The sequence below is a fragment of the Equus asinus genome, chromosome 6, assembly GCF_041296235.1.
Source record: "Equus asinus isolate D_3611 breed Donkey chromosome 6, EquAss-T2T_v2, whole genome shotgun sequence".
Lineage (NCBI taxonomy): Eukaryota > Metazoa > Chordata > Mammalia > Perissodactyla > Equidae > Equus > Equus asinus.
The window spans coordinates 97,301,247-97,323,280 of record NC_091795.1 but is presented as its reverse complement, the minus strand read 5'-3'; the positions used below and the strand labels follow the sequence as shown (position 1 = coordinate 97,323,280).

The 22,034-nt window shown below is 44.8% G+C and overlaps 1 protein-coding gene across 1 annotated transcript in view; it reads right to left on the bottom strand.

Moving 5' to 3' along the window:
* Window positions 1-547: 547 nt before the first annotated feature.
* The window catches only part of CMPK2 (cytidine/uridine monophosphate kinase 2), a 35,134-nt gene continuing 13,647 nt past the window's right edge, over window positions 548-22,034 (bottom strand). Inside the window, exons 6-8 of the transcript XR_011504230.1 lie at window positions 5,214-5,346; window positions 3,870-4,555; window positions 548-1,128 (exon numbers count right to left, since the gene is read on the bottom strand). The gene's annotated coding sequence lies outside the window, so the exon portion shown is untranslated. The remainder of the gene's footprint in view (window positions 1,129-3,869; window positions 4,556-5,213; window positions 5,347-22,034) is intronic.

Sequence of the window (22,034 nt, the reverse complement as noted above, 5' to 3'; positions counted from 1 at the left end):
AAGCGACATTTGAGGTCATCGAACCTAAACCCCTCAGCCTACAATATACTTATCACATGAACATCCAACTTAGATGTTCCAGTGGCGAGTAACTCACTTCAAAACAGAACTCTCTCTTACTGAATGGAGCTTATAGTGAGCTGGAATTGGTACCTGAGCTGTGTAAAGATATAATTTAGTTCTTCCCTTTAGGAACACAGAGAGCACGTGTATTCCCTCTATTGTTCTTACAATAATAATCTATCAGCTATTTACCAATCGCTATCAAAATACCTCTACCTAGTCTTCCAAGGGCCTCTGAGCCAACACAGTCCAAGGTTAACTCAAAAGGGCTAGCCACACCATCTCTCACTCTTGTCAGGCCGTTGGTTTCCACCACATTGATTTTTACCATACTAATTATCAAAATGGGTGTATGGAGGCAGGTACTCCCCAGGCAAATGTGCCTGTCTTACTTACAGCTTGAAATTTCAAGAGGAGACCCTCTAAGCACATTTGAGGAACAGCATTGTGTGTTGATGTAAATCAAAAGGACCAGTGGTTCCTTCAATCCGTGAGTGATTTTATTGGCATATTCTGAAATAGCTTGTCTTCTCTGCTTCTACTAGGCAAATTACAAAAGCTGAAAGTCAGCATTTAAGAGGTCAGATTTGACATGAGCCATTCATAACATCACAGGCTCTGGGGGGCAGTAAGCCCACAAGGGCAGGAAAGAATATCACTGCCACGGACTAGGACAGTGGTGGCCACAGAGAACTCACGTGTGACAAGCAGCTGACAAAGACAGAAACTGCAGCCCAGATGTCTCAGGTTCTTTCCTAGTAAGGGTAGGCCCCATCCTCCAGAGGGCCCTTGATTCTGACAGCTGCCTGGAGAAGCACGTGTGTGGCAGATCTCCTCTGCTCTCGCTCCGTGGCTGGGCGCATCACCACAGTGGCTCCAGTGTGGCTATGGCTGCTCTGGATTCACTTTCACCCTCTTATAGGAGCTTCTTGGAAGAATTCCACCTCACATGCAACCATCTCCTGAGACTGCAGCATCCTCCGTGGGAGAGAATGCAGGCGGGGCAGGAGGTCAAGATGTCCAGTGACAGGCTAGGTTCCAGAGGCCTCAGGGTGAGCCCAAAACCTTAAAGAAGGTGAATTATAGAGTGTCAGACCAAAGGCGGTGAATGTGTCCTTTAGTAAAAGAGTAAGACAGAGTTGGGGGAGGAGAGAAAGCACAAACCCTGAACCAGGGACATCTAGAAACAAAATTCAAGATGAGACCAAAGAGGCAAGAAGAATCAGTGATGTTGCTGTGAAGAGAGCTGAGGAATCTGAATCTTGTTGTTATGGTGTACAGGCCACATGGTCCTTGGAAAGGATGACCTGGACCAGGAAAGGGATCAGGATGACTGGCATATTCCCTGGCATGTGGCAGTGTGACAAGAGCTGGGGCTTTGTAATCTGTCTGAACTGGGTAAGAATTATGTCAACACTCTTTATTGACTGTGTATTTGGGCGAATCACCTCACGGAGCTGCAATGTTATCAGCTCCATTTGCAGAAGGTCACATCTATGTTGTGGTTTTATGAAGATCAGCGTTAACATATACAGAGCCCCTCCTACAGCATCTGGCCTATAGTGGAATGCTTGTATGTTCTTGGTGTCAGTGGTATTGTCTAAGAGCTTCTGTGTCCAAGCCTAGCCTGTTTTCCAAGTGTTCTTTAACCCACTTCCCTCTCTAGGGCGAAGTTTTCAGCTACATCAACCCTGGATTCAGGATTTCTTGGTAGATTCCTGATTACAGATACTCTTCCTGTTGTCCCATAAGTAAACTTGTCTGCCCAGGTTTTCTGTTTGTTTAGAAAACAATTTGTTCATATTTAAGGAACTTGGAGGACTCTCAGTTTTTTGGCTTTGTCCAATAGAGGCCTTCACAGCTTCCCTGGATGCTGCTAGTGTAGACAATGCAACACCACTGGGACTGTTTGCATGCATTGATGCAGATGGGAGCTTTTGTCTAGTAATCGGAAAAAGAGGGAGGCGTTTTGGTTGAACCGAGAGCTGGGAGTAAAGAACAGGAGGTTGAGAGGGATGGTAGAGATCTGCTCCCCATGACGGTCAGAGGTAGAGCCAGGAAATGACAGAGACCTTTGCTGGAAACTCTGAGTCTGGACGCAAACAAAATAGTTAGAGACCCAGTTGAGCGAGATGGCACTGGGTGGGGAAGTGGTCGTTCCTTTGCCTTTGCCCAGTTCCAGCACCTCCCTGCCATATCCAACATCTGGTGGCTTTTAGGGCAACTGACACATGTGCACAAACACTGGACTTCTTTCCATGGACAGTAGAGACTGAGGAGGGAAAACCCTCCTTCAAACAGCTCCACGTACAGGTATGGACAGTGTGGGGCAGGCAGGTGTGGGGCACATGGCCATGGACAGATATGCACAATGTGGGGCAGGCCAGTGAGAGGAACATGGCCATGGGGAGATATGGACAGTGTGGGGCAGGCAGGTAAGGGGCACACAAAACATGCTCTCTAGTAGCTGGAGCTTAGCAATATATGGGCCACAGTAGGAAGTTCTGGTTGTAGTCACAGACCGGTGTTGCTGAAAATTCCAGGAACAGTAATGAGGAGGAGGAAGGGGGGGACTAATGAAGAAGAGCATATGATGTTTCAGTGCCACAAAAAGAGTGCCTGTTTCCATCCATCCGTCATGGGTTCTGGAAAATTTAAGGACAATTTGTCCTTAGGCCAAGTCTGAGGCAGTATTCACAGTTTCTTGTTGCCAGAAGTGGGTTTAAGATAATCTAGCGTAAACAGGATCGTCCATTCAAGTCCACACAGAACTGTGTCTCTCCCTTTACGAGGGAGGGAAACTGAAGCACAACATGCAGAGGCAGGTGCCCACCAACATGGTCCAAACTACACCCCTCCCTGCAGTCTCCAGGGGGCAATGTCCTCCCAGGAGAGCTCAAGCAGGGGCACATTTAGTCAGGATCTCTCAGAAAGTTTAGTAGATTTTCTTTCTCTGCTTTCAGAAAACATTATTTCTAAGCTGTGAAAAGTCATGGGAATTTACATTTAAACATCAATATTCTTCAACAACAGCAATGAGTATCCTACTCCCTTCAGGCTAAGAAGTGGCCAGTTTCCCCTCCTGGATCCCTTGGGCCACACGGTGACCACTGCAGATGTAGAGGAAATCGCCTGCCTCTCCAGCCCTGAGTGACACAGCGAGGAGGTGCTCTACAGCAGGACAAGAGGGCTCTGTCGAGAGCCACTAACCCAGGGCAAGGAAATAATCAATCAAAAATTTTAATTCTTAGTTAAGTGTTTGAAAGAGGCTCCAGGAGACATTGATAAAGTGATAAATTAGCCTAGATTTTAAAAGAAGATAAAGAAACATAAGTGCTGGCATCAATTTTCTCTGCATGATGACTTTTTTTCCTTCTCTCCTGACTCAATGGAAGACACTGGACGTCTTTCCCGTCCAGCTTAATCTCTCCCACCCACCACCTCGCTAAAGTTCGGATGCCATCCCTTCTCCACTGTCTTTCAGGGCTTTGCTTCAACTCTCTGCTCTTTCTTTAGATCGTTAATCTCTTCCCCTCAGTCAGCTCCTTTGCCCTGACCCTACAAACTTATTCAAATTTCCCCAATGCCTGGCTTAAATTAAAGAAAGAAAGGAAGAAGCTCAACCTCCTTCGATTTTGCCTTGGTCGTCCCCTCCCTCCTTCCTTCTGATTCTAGAAAGATGGTCAGAAAAGGGAAAACTCATGAGCACAGAGCCTGTGAGTGAGCAGCGAGGCCAGAGCTGAGAGAGCTGGCCGGGCATAGGAGGTCAGCCCCGGGCACAGGCTCGTCCAGAAAATGGGCTTCACCTGCTTTGTGGGCAGCACATCCTGGTGACGGCAACTTGGAAGACTGAGGCCACTCTGCTTCTCTCTGGGCCTTGTTCAGGTTTGGGGAGAGGCAGCCAAGGTGGAGGGCATGTGACCAAAAGAAAGAGACACTGCAGCAAAGAGCAGACCCAAACAGGCCCTGTTGCAGAGAGAAGGGATTCTTGCGTTGGCACAGCTCCTTCCTGAGACAGCAGCATGTAGTTCCCCATCCATTGATTCATAGAGTTGACTTGGCAAATGCTTGGTAAGCACCTCAACCCTACCAAGCCCAGGGCCCAGGGCAGTGGCCATAAAAATGAAAGGCATGGTCCTGAGACGGAGGAGCTGCATCCACAGGCACAAGTGCCCACCTGGAAGGAGCCCGGGACAACAGCCTCACCCAGGCTCGGGCAGCAGCAGACGTCTTTGCTCAGCCTTGGAAGACGTGGAGGGTTAGCCAGGAGAAGGATATTGAGGAGGAAGGAGAGGGAAACCCAAGCGAGATGAGACGAGAGCATTTATGAAAGTTGGGGTGTCACGCAGTGGCTCACTCCCGTTCTTTAGCACACTGTGCCTTTCTTCGCCAGATTCCACCGCTCCACTTCTGGCAGGCTGTGCTTTCTTCCTTGTTATGTTTAGTATTTCATTACAGCTTAATCTTCTCAAAGCCCTGGGTTAAGCTGACTCTAACACAAAAAGAAAAGGTTAATAAGCACAGACACGATAATTGCTCATCTCTCTCTCCACACATGCAATAAGTCATGCTATGGCAACCAAAATTGACCGGGAGAGGTGCGCTGCCAAGGCTGCCAGAACACAGGGGAGAGGCAGCCCAGCGTCGTGGAAACCTGTTAGAATGATCGTATTAGTCAAAAATGGAATGCAAATTACAAGGTCCTTAGAAAAAAGATGAAGAAGCCAAGCACTCTCTGATGAACACAAGCCGCGTTTGAAGAAAAGATGAAAGACTTTGAAATGAAAAAAAATGAATATTGAATCTTTAGGAATCAATCAATCTTAAAGAAAACATGAGATATCTGTTTAACATTAGATTCATCAGGATTCAAAAGGAAAGGTAAAAATCACTCAAGAACAGGGCTTGAGAGCTGGCAAGATGAAACCTAAAGTTATGGCAACAGGCAAGAAGCCAGTAAATTTCATCGAGATACTCAAAACAGCTGACTCATACATTTCCCAAACCACCTATCATTTGCACAAAAACATAGGAAAATCATTGTCCTTATCAGTTTACTTAAAACATTGCTTCGGGTAACATAATGAATGGGGATTCCTCAGCCTTTAGATGTCCTATATTTCTCAGCAATACTTTCACATCCTACAAACCTAATTAATTCAAAATCCGTTTGTCCGGTCCCTTGTGTTCTAAATTAATGAGATTTTCATGCAGTCTATCCAGGTAACAGCTTCCCGTCCCTTCTTCATTTCCTCAGATGCTTAGGGCCAAAACGGCTTCCAACTAGAAAAACAAAATAGAAAATAGTTCTCATTTTTGATACAATGTTAGATCCATACATCCAAATGTCAAAGATAAGGACAGTGTATGGAATCAATGTGTGTGCCATTTTGTAGTTAAAACATTTGTAATAAGCCTGCTTGGTCTCTTCTGCACCGCCTTGGACCGCTTGTGACTGCTTCTCTCTGGTCTCTCGGTTCCCCCCCGACTCCATCCTGTGAATCCCTCACCCTGTTGCCGGAGTGCTCAGTGGAAAGCATGTTCCCATTGGTATTAGCCCCTTGTTAAAGTCCTTCTCAGGAGTGAACTGCTGTGCGTGGTTTGCAAAGGTTTCCAGCATCTGGCTGTCCTCTACTCTCTGGTCGTCCTCTTCGCCAGTTACCCCCTCAGCCCAAGTGGGAACTGCCCCACTTGAAGCTCTTCAAATCGGCTGCCCTCTCCAGCTCTGCGGACGCTGGCCTCTGGCCAGCTGCCACTCCGCTGCCCCGGACTCAGCTGAACCCCTCCTGGACAGTCTTCCTTCCTCCCTGGACAGAGTCCTGGCTCTGTCACCTGTATTTCAAAGTAGCACAAAACTCCACTGTTACGTTTACTTCTAAGTATTTCTTTGTTTTTCTGCTTTCCCCATTTGAATGCACATTCCTGGGGTCAGGGACTATGTTTTATTTGTTTTTACTAACTTATTTCTAGGTCCAGTCACATGAGTGCTTCAAAAACACTACCAAAAGAGAGGAAGGAATGAATGAATGGGTGAAAGTGTCTTTGTACCCCGGTTCTTGACCTGGTCGCTCATTAGGCAAAGCTCATATGGTTTTGCCTTTTCCTGGCTGCATGCCTCAGGTCCCAGCAAGTCATTTAGTCACCGCTGTCTTTCACAGGTTGCCTTCCATGTGCATGAAAAGGGGACATGCCCCAAGAGGACTGGGCAGGATGCCCATCACAACATTATCTTCCAGGTCACAGGCCACTCACTCTCATCCTTCAGCGGGTATTTCTGGCCAAACAACCTCTCCAAGACTCTGTGAATGCCTCATTGGAGAGAAGGGGGAAGAGGCATGCTCCCAGCAGCTTGTGCTGGCCTGCTTTAGCCACTACTTATCCAATTCAGTGTCTGAGACCCACATGGAGACCCTACGCCTCCCTGTCCTCCTGCCTAGATGTGGACACGGCCTCCCCCTCCTGCCGAGGGATCAGTACCCAGGCCCCCTCTAGGACCCAGCTGCAGAGACAGTACTGGGATGTACTAGGCAAAGTTAGTGACCAGACAATCAGCCTGTTGGGCCTTTCTTCCAATGGCAAAGTATCTGAAACGTCATTGGTTCTCAGTAACCACATCCCCTGCCTGAATCTCTCCTGGCACCAGGGTTCAGGGGCCCAGTGGTGGCAAGAAATGTATTGTTGGGATTCAGAACCCAATATATATGTAAATGATTAGTCAGCTGTGTGGGTGAGTGTGGAAAAAAGCCCCAAAGCCACAATGTGGACTTTCTTGAACTTACTTACCTCAAACATGTAATTCTGAACATTCTCAGAGGAGATATTCCATCTTATTAAACTGACCATCTATTTCTTGATGCTTGACTCATATGCATAACCTGGTACCCTAGAGGAAATGCACATCTTTGCCTACTCCATGCCAGGGACTTTCTCTATTAGGTCTCATCTAGTCCTGCCTGTGGTATAGATGTCATTTTCCTGATTTTATCGATGAGAAAATGGAGCCTCAGGAAAATAAAACGACCTGCCCAGAGTTAGCCAGCCTGTGAGAGGCAGAGCTGACCCTGGCCCCTCGCTCTGCTGGCCCCACGCTCAGAAGAGCCCGAACACTAGAATGAACTTGAACGGCTTCCCCGTCTCAGGAGCCTCCAGGATGCAGCATGGTCTCCCTGGGCTCCCCATCGCCAGCCACGCCGGCGCCTCCTGCTCCCACACACCCGGTAAGAACATATGTCTCTGCCCAGGAGCGCAGGGATCCACCCAGGCTACGGCCATTTTCTGGACTGTCTTATCTACTTATTCCCAACTTCCTGTACAAGAACAACGGCCGTTCTTTTTTTATTTTTTTACTCCTGCTTCCACATGAGCAGTATTCCTGATGCATTGTCAGCACTTCTATGCCTGTCTCCTAGCTGGACTGTGAGCTCCTTGAGGCAAGGACGAGCTCTTTTCATCTTTTATTCCTGTCACAGGGCTTAGCATGTGGGAGGCACAGGTATGGCGCCCTGGACAGAAGGTGGTGGGCCAGGAAACTGGAGCAGATTGCTCAAGGCCATGGAGTCAGGGACGGCTGGGATGGGGGCAGTCACCAAGAAGTAGGGACACGTGAGCTGGGGATCTCCCAGGGGACGAGCAGGCCTCAGTGCCCGGTGCATGGTGGGGGTACACCCTCTTCATTCCATGCCCTGACTCCTGGGATTATTGTGCGCTCGCCTGTTCCTTCAACAGATCCTGAGCCTCCTGAGAAGCAGTCTCTGGGCTAAGTGCTGGGTCAGGAGAGGCAGGAAGCTCAGGATCTGGGGAAGAGCCAGGCGGTCCCAGAATAGAGTGTCAGGGCTCGGAGAGAGGGGAGCAGAGCCCATCTCAGGGGCACAGAGGAGAGACCCCCAAACCCTGCCTTAAGGACACACGGAAGATCCCTAGAAGGCCCTAAGCACGTAGGGAAAGCTGCGACATCCCTGCAGGGCGGGCACAGGCAGGTGCAGACAGCTAGATGGGGAGTGACCCTCTCTCATGCTCAAAAGACTGGGGGTCAGCTCTGGAGCTGTAGGGCAAAAGGACCCTGGACCCAGGACATCAGCCACACTGAGGAGAGGGTGCTAGTCACAAGATGGAGGAGTTAAATGAAAGTCTGCCTACAGCACGAGGTGGCCCCCTACCACCCGGCACCCTGTTCAGAGAGACCAGTCAACAGATGGGAGACCCTTCTCCAAATGAAACAACTAGGCTCCTGCTCAATCAATGTCACCAACACGTAAGAACCCCTGCTCCACACCCACATGCACAATTACACACACACAGCCGACACAGTCACAGACATCCTGAGAGCTGCTCGTCTCCTTGTTTTGTCTAACACTTACCTGTGATTAGACCTGCGAGAAGCAGTGATCACTGGAGGAAAGCCTCTAACGTGAAAGGGAGGGAGGGAGGGAGGGAGAAAGCAAAGAGTGAGGAAAGAATATGCATTTCCTGGGCTGTTACAACAAATTACTACAAACTTGGTGACTTGAAACAGCAGAAATTTATTTTCTCATTGTCGTGGAGAACAGTTCAAAAATCAAGGTGTTGGCAGAGCCACAGTCCCTCTGAAGGTTCTAGGAGAGAATCTGTGCCTTGACTCTCCCAGCTTCTAGTGGCCCCTGGTGTCCCTAGGCTTGTGGCTGCATCTCTCCAGTCTGTCTGCATCCTCACGTGAGCCTTTGCTCTTCTCTCCAAGTGTCTTATAAGGACGCTGTCCTTGGATTTAGGGCCCACCCAGATATTCCAAGATGACTTCATCTTGAGATCCCTAACTTAATCACATCTGCAAAGACCCTCTTTCCAATAAGGTGACAGTTTCCTGGGGTTAAGATGTGGACGTATTTATTTTAGGGCCGCCATCAACTCACTACAGGGGGAAAAAAGGAAAGAAAGGAACTTGAACAAAAAGAGAGAATGAAAGAAGGCTAAAAAAGAGTATAAATATGTATTACTATCCTCTAATAAATAAGATATTGCAGATATAGCATCCATGAAATAAGAGTAGAATGCCAGAACGAAAAAAGGAGGGGCGTGCTCTGTTCATAGCAGCATTATTCACAATAGTCAAAAGGTGGAAGCAGCCCAAGTGTCTCCTGACAGATAAATGGACAAACAAAATGTCATGTATATACACAAAGGAATATTACACAGTCTTAAAAATGAAGGAAGGAAACTCTGACACATGCTACAACATGGATGAACCTTGAGTACCTTATGCTGAGTGAAACAAGCCAGTCACAAAAAGGCAAATACTGTGTGAATCCACTTAGAGGAGGAATCTAGGTCAAATACATAGAGACAGAAAGGAGAATGGCTGTTTCCAAGGGGCTGGGGGAGGGAGGAAGGAGGAGTTATTGTTTAATGAGCATAGACTTTCAGTTTTGCGAGATGGAAAGAATTCTGGAGATGGGTCACACAACAATATGAATACTGAAATATAAAAATGGCTAATACGGTAAGTTTTATGTTACGTGGATTATAGTTCAATTAAATTTTTTAACTTTTTTAAAAGGAGGGATACTCAGAGAACAAAATTAAACTTTGGATACTAAAAATATGATAGCTGAAATTGAAAATTTATCAGAAAAAAAACTTAAATCATTTGTTTTCAGAGTTAGCAAATGGTGAAGCCCAAATGGAGCCCAGTGTGTCTTTAGAACCCATATTGATGGCCACTACACTTTCTCAGATGAGGCTGGGTCACACTGTCCAGAGAAAAGAAGATCTGGAAAGTTAGAAGTACAGAATTTGCAACACAGAAAATACAAACTGACGTGGAAGGCATTACAGTTGGCTTGGAAATGAAGTTTCAGGTCGTCAAGAAGATTCTGAGAAGGGGCCAACCACAAACCATTGTATCTTCAAATATCTCTTTCAATTTCTCCATCATAAACTCAGACTCATCAGACAGGTCTCCTAATTTTAGTATAGAAACCATTGTCTGAGGATGGAGAGGGAGAGAATCACAGAATTTACCAGGGATTGAATGGACTTCAGAACCATTAAGCCCAATAGGCTGGCTTTCCTGAAAAGAAAATGCCAGACCAGATGGAAGTGGTGTGCCCCAAAAAAGGCAAGAAATGAATGATGGTGCTGGTGCTCATATTCTGGGGTTGCCAACACATACTTCTGACTTTCACTTGATTTGGAAAGGTTTCCTGGAAACGCTGGAAATTTGGTGGAAAAGACAGTGAGAAAAGATAAGAATTTGAAGGTAGAAAATTGCCCTTTGAAACTTAAATAGTTCTTTTAACTTTTTCTCCAAATTTGTATTCTTTGACCTGTACGCAAGCCCCGGGGAAAATGACATGCTGACACAATACATGTGCCTGGTGGGTTCCGACTGCCTGGAGGGAATAGAATAGAATATGAAATCATGATCACTATGCCACCACAGCATAAAGCCAGAAGAGCTTGCGTTAACCTGTGCAAAATCATAGCTGCCATCTACTGAGCACACTTCACATACGGTAGAGGAGGCAAGCACTTTTCTAATAATCCTCAAAACAAATTTGGAAGGAGGATATTAATATTAGCTTTAGGAATCTAAAGTTAAGCTAAGTGCCCGTTTGACAGATGTGGAATATGACTTTCAGACAGGTTAAGTAATTTGCTAATTTCCCACCAGCTCGTAAAAGGCAGAAATGAGATTCCTTGCAGATCTTTCTGAATTTATTCTTTCTTTTCCTCTCTCTCTCTCTCTCCCTCTCTCTGTCTCTCCCTCCCTCCCACTTGGGCTTCTTCTGCAAAGTCCAGCTCTTTCAAGCTTGCAGGTTTCAAGCCCCAAGGCAGTGAGAATTCACATTAGCGTCAACACTTCTTATCAGATTTTGCTACAGTTGGTATGGAAAGCTTAAGACCCCTGGAGTACTGAAAATCACAGCTCAATAGAATGTAGATGAGATAGAGACTGAGAGAGACACAGAAAAACAGAGAAAGAGAGCTGTGTTCCTTGATATTTTGTTTTTTAAACAAAAAGAAAGCAAAAGGGCCTCTCCATCTGAAAGTTTCATGTCATCTCAGTTCCTCTCTATGTCTCTTATGCCTTCCCCTTGAAGCTCCTGGCCCACCCTTCCTGGAATTGGAAGCCCCCCAGCCCAGGAAAGCTGCCCCTGGCTCCAGTTGGCACTGCCCGAAGTCTGCCAGCTGGGGCAGGCGGGTGCTCCACATGTCCCCAGCTCCTGCCAGCCCTGGAAGCTCCACACGGGGACACAGATGCCTCGAGTCACCCTCTGCCACATTAGCTCCTTTCACAGGGGATGGGCTGGCTGTCGTGCGAGTGTTTGTTTACTCGCTCCTGTGGGGTGCCAAGACTAACCCAGGTTGTTTCCACTGGCTTCTCTTTATGACATCTTCCCCAGCACCTCTGTTTGGCCCCTGGTTGGTGAGGAGATCCTGGGAAATCACGACATGCCATGTGCACTGTTCCCCAACACTAAGCTTCATCAGAGCGTGTGCACTGGGGCTTTTTGGAGACGGGATATAAGGACGCCACATCCCTCAGAATGTCATAGCTGGAGGCACCTGGAGGAACCTCACTTCCAAAGGTTTGACTGTTGTTCGCCGTGAAAACCTAAGATATAAACAGGCAAAGCAGGGAGCTATGGGGTTGCGCGGGAGCAGAGGACTCACATGCCTTCCCGCCCTCGTTCCTCGCGATGGCCCTGAGGAACCTCTGCAGAGTGCAATTTGAACCCTCTGATCTAACCAAGGCTCTCCGTTTTACTCGTGAGAAAGCAGACCTAAGAAGAAGAAAGACTAAGCAGCAGACACACGCTGGCTCTCGGCAGAGGCTCGCCTCTCCCAGTTCCTGTTCTTTCCTCCCTCATCTGAAAGAGATCGAGCAGAAGGCAGCTGGCTCACACAGTCACTTCTGCCCACTCGGCCACATCCTTCAGGTCATCTTTTTCTTCTCAATCCTATTTGCCTCTCACCAAGGTGTTTTTCAGCATGTGTAAATTTACATTTAGATGGAGAACATGGTCCATTTGCTAAGGTACATTTCAGTAAGTGACAAATTCCAGAATGGCAGTGCATTAGTTACAACCAATTAGGAGGAAATTATCACTGTAAAGGGCTCATATCCACAGCACTGGGACAGAGCCAACATGTAGCTTTTACTATGTCTTACCTCATCGTGCTCAGTAGATGGTGAAGAGGTCTAAATCCAATTTAATGAAATATTTGATATAAAGACTGAAGTTTTGTGACTATAAATTCCAGTTAGTGGACCCTAAAGAGGTTACTCCACACATCCATGCATCATTCACCTCCTCTCTTCAACCTTACCGACGGCAACAGATGTTGGAAAACCTTGGTGTTTTGAAGGTACACCATCTGGTTGAAGTCCCAGCTCTGCCACTTTGAAGATGTGTGATCTTGAGATCATTCATTCTCTTATGTATAAAATAGAGACAATAATACATGTCTTGTAGGGTTGTTGGATTTAAAACGGGTAAAGCTTGTAAAGAGTCTGCCCAGCCCATAGTAACTGCTCAATAAATGATTCCTATGTTAGCAGTTGCTAAGTGTTAGTGGTACTGCTTAATATTTGTTAAAGCAAATATGTGTCATTGCAGCTAATAAGTATTTAGTACTATGTAAATGCCAAACATTTTACTACATTTTAGGTAAATTTCAAAGAGGTGCAAAATGTAGTTCTTGCCATCGAAATGACTCACGAGATAGGAGAAGAGAAAAATTAACATGTATTCTAACACTAAAGTAATTTCAAATGGATTAAAAATAAAAGTAAAAATCACAAACTAGAAGAAAATTAGGATATAAAAACTTTTTAAATTTATCTTGGAGTTGAGAAAAACTTTCAAAGCGAAACAGGAAAGGCAGAAGCATGTGGATGATTATAGCAGCTTTATTCATAATTGCCAAAACTTGGAAGCAACCAAAACGCCCTTCAGTGGGTAAATAGATAAATATATTGTGGGACATCCAGACAGTGGAATATTATTCAATGCTAAAAAGAAATGAGCTATCAAGCCATGAAAAGACATAGAGGAACTTGAATACATAGTCCTAAGTGAAAGAAGCCAATCTTAAAAGCCTACATCCTGTATGATTCCAACTATATGACATTCTGGAAAAGGAACAACTATGGAGACAGTGCAAGGATCAGTGGTTTCCAGGGGCTGGGACGGGGGTGAAGATGAATAGGCAGAGCACAGAGGATTTTCAGGGCAGGGGAATTATTCTGTGTGATACAGTGATGGTGGATGCACATCATCATATACTTGTCCAAACCCATAGAATGTACAACGCCAAAAGTGAACCATGCTGTATAGTATGGACTTGGGGAGATTATGATGTGTTGATGTAGACGTGTTTTAATGGGATTGGCTGTGTGTATATAGGAGGAGGTTTATATGGGAAATCTCTACCTTCCTCTCAATTTTGCTTTGAACCAAAAACTGCTCTAAAAAGACGATGTGTCTTTGGGAGCACACAAGACCCCACAGGGCATCTGCACACTCAGCAACGGCCCCCAGCTGTCCCACCGCACACCGTCACAGCCTGACCTAGTGCTGACGTCCCTTTCTGGAGGGGTCTGGCCAGAGTGCATGGAGAAAGCTACCGGATCTCTGCAATTCCAGCACTTTCCATCATATCAAATGCCATTTAACTTCCCATTTCTTCATGAAAGGAAGGAAGGGAGGGAGGGAGGGAGGAAGGAAAGAGAGAGAGAGGGAGAGAGAGAGAGAACGAGGAACGAGAGGAAGGGAGGGAGGAAAGAAGGAAGGAAGGAAGATCTCCACAATTCAACTACTTTACAGTCCTGTTGTGACAATAAAATGAGACAATATATTTTAAATGTTAAAGAGTGCTACATAAATGTCAAGTAGGAAAAAAAATGAATTCCATAGTGCTGACTTCCAGTGAGCACTTATGAATCCTATTAATTAAAAAAGCTTGTATGACTTCATGACATTTCACTGCACTGTAGATAATTCATATATATGGACCCTGAGAACTTGAGATCTTCTGGGAAATATGCTAAAAATGTGTGATATCTGCCAGGAAGATTCTAGTCTGCAGAGACGGATGCCTCTAAGCCAAACGCAGGTCTTTGAGCGAGGCAGGGTGGGGTTCCCGCTGTGGCGAGCACCATGGGCAGTCATTTCCTGATGCCCAGATGAGGACTTGTCTTCAAACGCATGTAGTTGATGTTCATTCAATTGGGCTTCACTGTCCTCAGCGAACGCAACTCACGTTTATAACACAGAATTGGCTCCTTAAAGGAAACTTTTTTGAGGCTGTAAATAATTTGCACCTGAATCCCTCGTGATTTCCTGCTCCTTCAGTGCTTTCTTCTTTCCCCACTGTGGACAGTTACCCCACGTGCCTGTTAGTTAGCACCAATGCCCCAGATTTACTGAACTTACTGGTCCTTGCCACCCATGGTGGAATACACAAAACTCAGAATTGTAGATTCGTCTGCTCCGCAGCTGAAGCAGCCCCACTGGCCTCCTTCCTGTTCCTTGTACACACATCAAGAATCCTCCCATTGCCTCAGGACCTTTGCACTTGCAACTGTATCTGTTTGGAACCCGTTGTCCCCTGATAATCACATGGCTGGCTTCCTTGCTTCCTTCAGATGCTCAAACACCTCTTTCGCAGAGGAGCCTTGCACACCACCCAATTTAAAATCTCAACCCTTTCCCCAACCTAGCTCTCCCTATCTTCCTTACATACTTTAATCTTGTCCACGGCACTAACATCACCTGATATCTTACATTTATCTGTTTATTATCTGCCTCCTCCAGAGAGGAGGGATTGCGTGCACGTTTCTCTAAGAGCTGTGTGCTCACAACAGCTACTAGAGTAACTGGCACTTAGAAGATACTCTATAAACGTGTAAATAAGTCTCTAACTGTGGAACAGACATTTTTCTCCTAGAAAGGCCAAGGAGAAGAGTGGAAAGAGCAAGGATCTACGATCAGAAGGCAGAGTTGCAGTCTCCACTCCTTATCAACGGGGGACCTTCAGTGAAGCCGTAGAACTTCTCCCACTTCATCTGTAAAGCGGTGCAAAGTCTTGCCCAATCCCACACAGGGTGAACTGAGATGACTTAGGGACCAGCCATAAACAGTAAAGAGCTACACAGTACAATGCTATGCAAATCCAGGTATTTGTTTTTCAGTTTTCATTTGGGATTTTATTTATTTAGATAAAACTGTCACTGGGACTGGCTTTGCTGTCACTTGAGGCATACTAGCACAGTGGTTAGGGCCCTTCACTGGCTCCAGGGTCGGACAAACATGGGAGGGTTGCAGGCTCTACTGATAACTAATAGCAGGACCTTGGGCTGGTTATATAACTTCACGATGGGTACAAGATAATCATAGTAGCAGATTCATAGGTTTAATGGGAACAACATGTATGATAATGCATATGAAACTCTTAGCAGATGCTTAGTGCTGATTTCTCTATTGACTAGTGGTTCCTATTTCGAAGGGAGGTAATTCTCTTTGGAAAAGTATTTGGTTTTGAAATACAAATGGAAAGAGGCCTTCTTGAAAGTTTTTCACTTATGAAACACTGTCTCTTAGGTTGGGTGATAGGGTAAATGCTTAAGCTCATGTTACCTAGATGGCAAAAGTGTAGCTCTGAACTCTTAATTTTTGTCTACTAATAAAATTAAATATTAAACCACCATTTTCCTTGACTTCGGAAAAAAGTACATTCATTTGCCATTGCCTTGCTGAAACTCCCAGGTAGGTTTGCTCTGCGTTGTGGCGACCTCTTCAGTGGAAAACAGTGTTTGTGTTCACAACCTTCCAGAGCTGGGATGACTCAGTTTGCCAACTCTCAAAAGAACTCAGCAGTGAGTATTAATAGGTGTGCTTCCCTCTGAGCCAGAGACACGTGAAGGTGTGGGTGTGCTCAACAAGACAGAAGGCGGGAGAGGGGAATTAACTTAACTCCGCGCCTTTTCTGGGCCAGGACTGAGAGCTCCTTTTCACTACAGCGTCTAATTTCATTCTCACATCAGATCTTTGAGGGACGTGATGACGTCCTTGCTGTAGAAATGAGAAAATGAAATTGCACTGAAGCTCAGTAACTTGTCCAGAGCTAATAAAGGCCAGAAGCCATATCCCAATCCAGGTCTGACAGGTGGTAGATGTGCTCATCCATTTGACAAATACTTACTCAGCTCCTATTTCTTGCCAGGCACTGTTGTAGGCACTGGGATTATAGCAAAGAGCAAAACAAAGCCCCTGCCTTCATGGAGCGTATATTCTAGTGCAGAAGTACAAGTAAGCACACACATATCATAGATATGGATATGGACACGGATATAAGCATACTTATGGATATGGACACAGATACAGTGATGGATATGGATATAGATCTGATCGATGTAGACACAGGCATGGACATAGACATGGATAGAGACAGATAATAATGAGTTAGAGCTAAAGGGAACAGAATGATGAAAGGCATTTTAGACCCAGTGATAGGGAAGGCCTGTCCTAGGACCCTGTAATGCTAAACAGAGACTTGAATGAAAAACATCTAAATGAAGCCCCGAAGTGTGATGGACAAGGAGGTGACTGCTAAGAATCAGGTTGGGTGCTGAGCAAAGAGCAGAGGGTGGCAGAGTGTCAGCAGAAATACGAGGAAGGGGTTCCTGCGGAGAAGGCCGGGGGCTGGATTGAACTTGAGTGATAAGAAGTCACTCATTAGTCACATTAGATTTCCCTAGGGAATTTAAAGGGAATTTTTTTTTAGAAAAGACTAATTTACCTAAAGATTTTGTGGGAAGCAATGCATTATGTAACAGATTATATACCAACACCATGCTTTCCCGAGTTATTGAGACAGTAACAAAATGGCATAGGAATAACATAACCTGTGTTTTGGTCCTGTTAAAAATTGTAAGGGTTTTAGGACTACAAGTGAATTCCATTTGTAACGCCATTATGAATTCACGGCCACTAGGAGTGGAGGGGCTTTGGGCCTCTTCCAGCCTGGTCTGCTTCATTTGCAAATAGAGCAAATTGCTCAAGTTCATATACCCACTTAGTTGGGAATGGTACCTACATCTGCTTGCAGCTAGGTGTTCTTTCATTCACTACTTTGTGTTTTTGCACATAAAAAAGGAAAAGTTAATTTTTTTATTAAAGAATAACCACAGGGCGCCAACTGGTGGCGCAGCAGTTAAGTTCGCACATTCTGCTTGGGCGGCCTGGGGGTTCCCCAGTTCGGATCCTGGGTGCGGACATGGCACCTCTTGGCAAGCCATGCTGTGGTAGGCATCACACATATAAAGTAGAGGAAGATGGGCACAGATGCTAGCTCAGGGCCAGTCTTCCTCAGCAAAAAGAGGAGAATTGGTAGCACATGTTAGCTCAGGGCTAATCTTCCTAAAAAAATAGCATGACCACAGTTTTGCCCACAATTCACCTTGTAAATGTATCTCTGTGTTCCAGAACCCTACCCATCACTTTTGATGTGAGGTCTCTCGAGGTAGAAACAGACCAGAGCTCCTCGTCAGAATAGTTGGAGGCACAGGGAAAACTCCTTAATGAAAGTTCTGACTACGGAAAATGTTGAAAGAAATATTCTGTTATGGCTTCAAACAAGAACACATTTGTCGATGGCTTTTCTTTTTTAACAACTTCAAGATAGAAGATTTAGTTGTATTTTTTTTTCAATTAAAACTTAGAGAATAATCTTTCCTACCTTGAAGATGAACACAAAACGCATTACATTTGGAACGGCTTACAGACCATGTTCAGCCAAAGTGCAAAGTGATAGCTCCCCCAAATGCCTTATTATTTTAGAGAAATGGGACACACCCTCAATTATGGCAAAATAAGAACAACCATTAATGTCAGGCATGTTAACAAAAAGTCTGGAGACTTCACAGGAAAGTTTAGAGTATGTTTTCTAAACAATGGCATTTTGGTGATTGGCCTATAATTACAAGAGCTTGGATCCTGCAGAATCCATTAGCAATACGGGACATAAGCACTGCCATTTGCATCCAGAGTCATGTAAGGAGGGGAGCTGGCGTGTGGAGGTTTTAAGAGCAAATAAACAAGGACACATGAAAGCCCCAGAATGTTTCTTAATGCCTGATCTCAAAGCATAAACCTCACAGGGAAGAAAATATATGCATACCTCTGTATGTACACAAATATATAGATGTGAGAGTGTATATATAATAGTTACTGCATCAGACATGCTGACACAGTCTGTTGCCGTGTAAAGAGCACTAGAAAGAAATTGGAAAACTTACTTCTGTTTCTTGCATCTGCTACTGACAAATCATATCACCCTGAGCAGGAAGGTCTTTGTGTGGGCCTCGTTTCCCACAACTATTAGAGGAAGAGATGGAGTTCTCTGATCTCTAGGGTCTTTCTTTGAAAACGTTTCTGACCCCAGGGCTGTGTTTAGAATTCTAGAAGCAAGAAATTAGCCACTTTTAACGATTTGCTACTTTGACCTAGAAATGTCCCGTGTTTTGTCCTTTGTTCTCCCATTAGGGCAGACATTTAAATAAAAATGAAAGGAACCACTGTTGTTTCTCCGAGGACCACAGTTTGTGTGTAACGAGGAAAATGATTTTCTTGCCACCAGTACAGCCCCCTCGCAAATGTTTAAAATTAGCACTTCTCCTCCCTCTAGTGGAAATATATTGTATTTGCTCTAAATGGAATTGATTGAAGTCTTGATCGAACGAAACAAAGAAAAAGAGCTGGCGTGACTAAGTCGCAAGCAGGGATAGAACCAAACACAGTTGGTTACAGGTTTTCCACACCAATGTCTTAAATATTTTACTTCTTTAAAAAATTCAAGATTGACCATGAAAACCTGCAAAGTAGACTCAGACCAATGTACAGTCTCCAAATGAAATACACAGGTCCAAATTAGATGTTTTGGATTTAGTCTATACCCGCAAGAATCTTAAAATCAGTTCACTTAGGACAACTACCAAGTCAACACGTTTGACTGAAGGAGACAAGTGACACAGCACTGAGCAACAAGACAGGGTGCCATGGCCGGAAATGATCATTTCCATCCAGTTTAACACGTGTTATACTTATTCTATGTGAGGTTCTTCTGATTCCATCTCTCTGAAGCCTTTCTTGACACCCCCATGGAAAGTAAACCACACCCGATTTGTCATAATCATCTCCACCAGCCATGGAAGCATGATGATGGCGATCTGGGCGTGCGTCTGCCTCTCCATCTGGACTACAGGCTCTGATATGAGCTACTTACACCCCTACGTTTCTCTCTTACAGTTGGAGAGGAACTGAGGTGGTGGGGACTGTGACACAGTTGGAGAGACTCTGACTTCAAAGGCACTCACATTAATTGTCTAAAAATCACTGTGTTGAAACATGTTGTTAAAAAGTAAAATCAAATAATGCTGTGCTGGCTGAATTCAGCCTGCTGCCCATTCCAGCCGCAACCCTGCTTGGTCCTGGGAGGGTTCAGAAATTTTCCACAAGGAAGACTGTAATAAGATCTGCACTTTAAAGAGTGAACAGGACAAACGGGAGATAGATGAAGAGGTCAGCAGGTGTCTACAGCAATAATCTAGACGATGAGAGCTTCACTCAAAAGGTCAAAAGCTATGTACAAAGTTTTTAGTCTCCACCCCAAACATGAGCCACCAAGCATCACCAGAATCTGAGGACAGCATGTTAGCTGGAAGATGCAAATAAAACTAACAAACAAAAATCCACCTCAGAGGGGCCGGCCCTGTGGCACAGTGGTTAAGTCTGGCGTGGTCTGCTTCAGTGGCCCAGGTTCACAGGTTTGGATCCCAGGCACAGACCTACAGCACTCATCAGCCACCCCCATGGTGGTGACCCATATACAAAACAGAGGAAGACTGGCACAGATGTTAGGTCAGTGCTAGTCTTCCTCAGGAAAAAAAAAAAAAAAAAACCCACCTTAGACGAAATGGAAACTTTGCAGAAGAACTTTAAATGAAGTCATAATTGATAGTCTCAGAAAGATAAATGAAGATATTGCATCCAGAAAAAAGAATAAATATTTTTTTAAAAGACTATTTAGATAACAAGAGAAAGAAAGAGAGGGAGAAAGAGAAAGCTTTCCAAGTTTAGAATCTTGATAGTAGAAATGAAAATCTTAATAGAAGAGCTTAAACACAAAGTTGAAGTATTATAAAATGCAGTAAAGGTATAAAAAGGTAATGTGTGGGAGAAAAGATAAGGAAATTAGAAAACCAGTCTAATATGTTCAACATCAGAATAATAGACTATACAGAAAAAGAGAAAAGAACGAAAATGAGAATTCATCAAGGAAATAATTCAAGAAAATTTCCAAGAATTGAAGGACATGAGTGTCCAGATGAAAGGACCCACCACGGGCCCAGCAGACATGGATGAAAACAGACCCACACCAAAGCACATCACTGTGAAATTCAGAACCCAGTAGGCAAACGGAAGTTTCCATTTACTTCCTAAGGGAAAAAATTAAGTGTTAGATGGTGAGGCATGTGCCCTCCAATTTCCTGTCTCCAGGCTTTGTCCTAGAACCTAGAGCAACAGTTCAGTGAGGGGACGTGGAAAGCATTCATCTCTCCATTTGGGACCTTGAGCTTCTCTGAACCAACCTGGAACAAGGTCACATCAAAATAAACCAGGCTGTGCAGAATGACTAAGCAAAGGAGGGCCCGACAGCTACTTTCTTGACTGTCCTCAGTTCCTGGGCATTTGAATACGCCCTGGGAGTGTATGGCCCCCAAGAGAGGAGGCTCCAATGGCTTTGAAATTGAAGCTGGCCATGAAGGCAACTATGGCTGGGGCTGGCCGGAAAACAGAGATCTAAACACTGATGATATCCAAGTGGAGGCCGAGTTTGTCATAAAGGGCTACAAGATACAAATTTCATTTGTCTGCACCAGCAGGGCAATCCACATCCTGGTAAAGAGAGGGTAACGTGACTAGAGACCCATCTTCCCTTTTCCCTAAGGTTGCCTAAATGGCAGTCATGGCCACAGACACCCAGACACCATACTGGAGAGAGGCCAGGGGGCTTCTGAAGCCTGAGAAATCTGAGACGCTGAGTGTTGTCCCTAAAAAGGAGCGTGCATTACCTAAAGGGACTCTTCCAGATCAAATTATATGAAGTTTAAAATACTTCAAATATTTTTTTCTCTGCTAACCAGTTACGCTGCTCATAAGAAAGACCAGATTATTTATAGGCAATATAAAATGACACCATTTTCTTCCAGTTGTAGATTGCAGCTGTAGGCTGAATGAATTTCATGAAATTACTACCCTTTTGAAGTGGGGAAAAAAATACTTTCCTGAAAACAAAAAGAAGGCCAGTGTCCATTTCTCCTCTCCCTGCTCATCCTAGGAAAATATCTAAGTATGTGACCGAAGCTGCATTTACAGAAGTCCTGGAGATTAAAATGAATTTGCTAGTGGATATATTTGCCCATGTGAAGCATAGCTTAATGCCTGACTCCTGGGTTCAAAATTCATAGACAGACAATAGCTTGAATGTGAAGAGAACTGCAGGCGAAAACCCCTTGTGATCAGCACACCCGCTACCATGTGGCTGCTCTGACCTATGTGGACTTTCCACTCTGGATCTGCAACGTAGCGTAATGGCTCAAATGGCTTTAGCTACACCTTCACTTTTGGCTGAAATTTAAATCACTGGCTGTAACTGAGAGCGAAGTACTTTTGATACTTTACTCCTTAGGAAGTGAGCATTCTGCTTAGCGTTCCATCAAAAGGATTTACCTTAATATATTTAACCAATACATATTATACATAAACAGACCTTATGCAGCTACATAAATATATTCCAATAACTTGAAATATATTGCACAGCTGTGTTAAACATTTTTATGTACATCACTGATTATTTCCTTGGTGTACATTCCAAAAAGATCCCAGCGTCTGCACATTTTGAAGACACTACACAATTGCTCCTAAAAAACA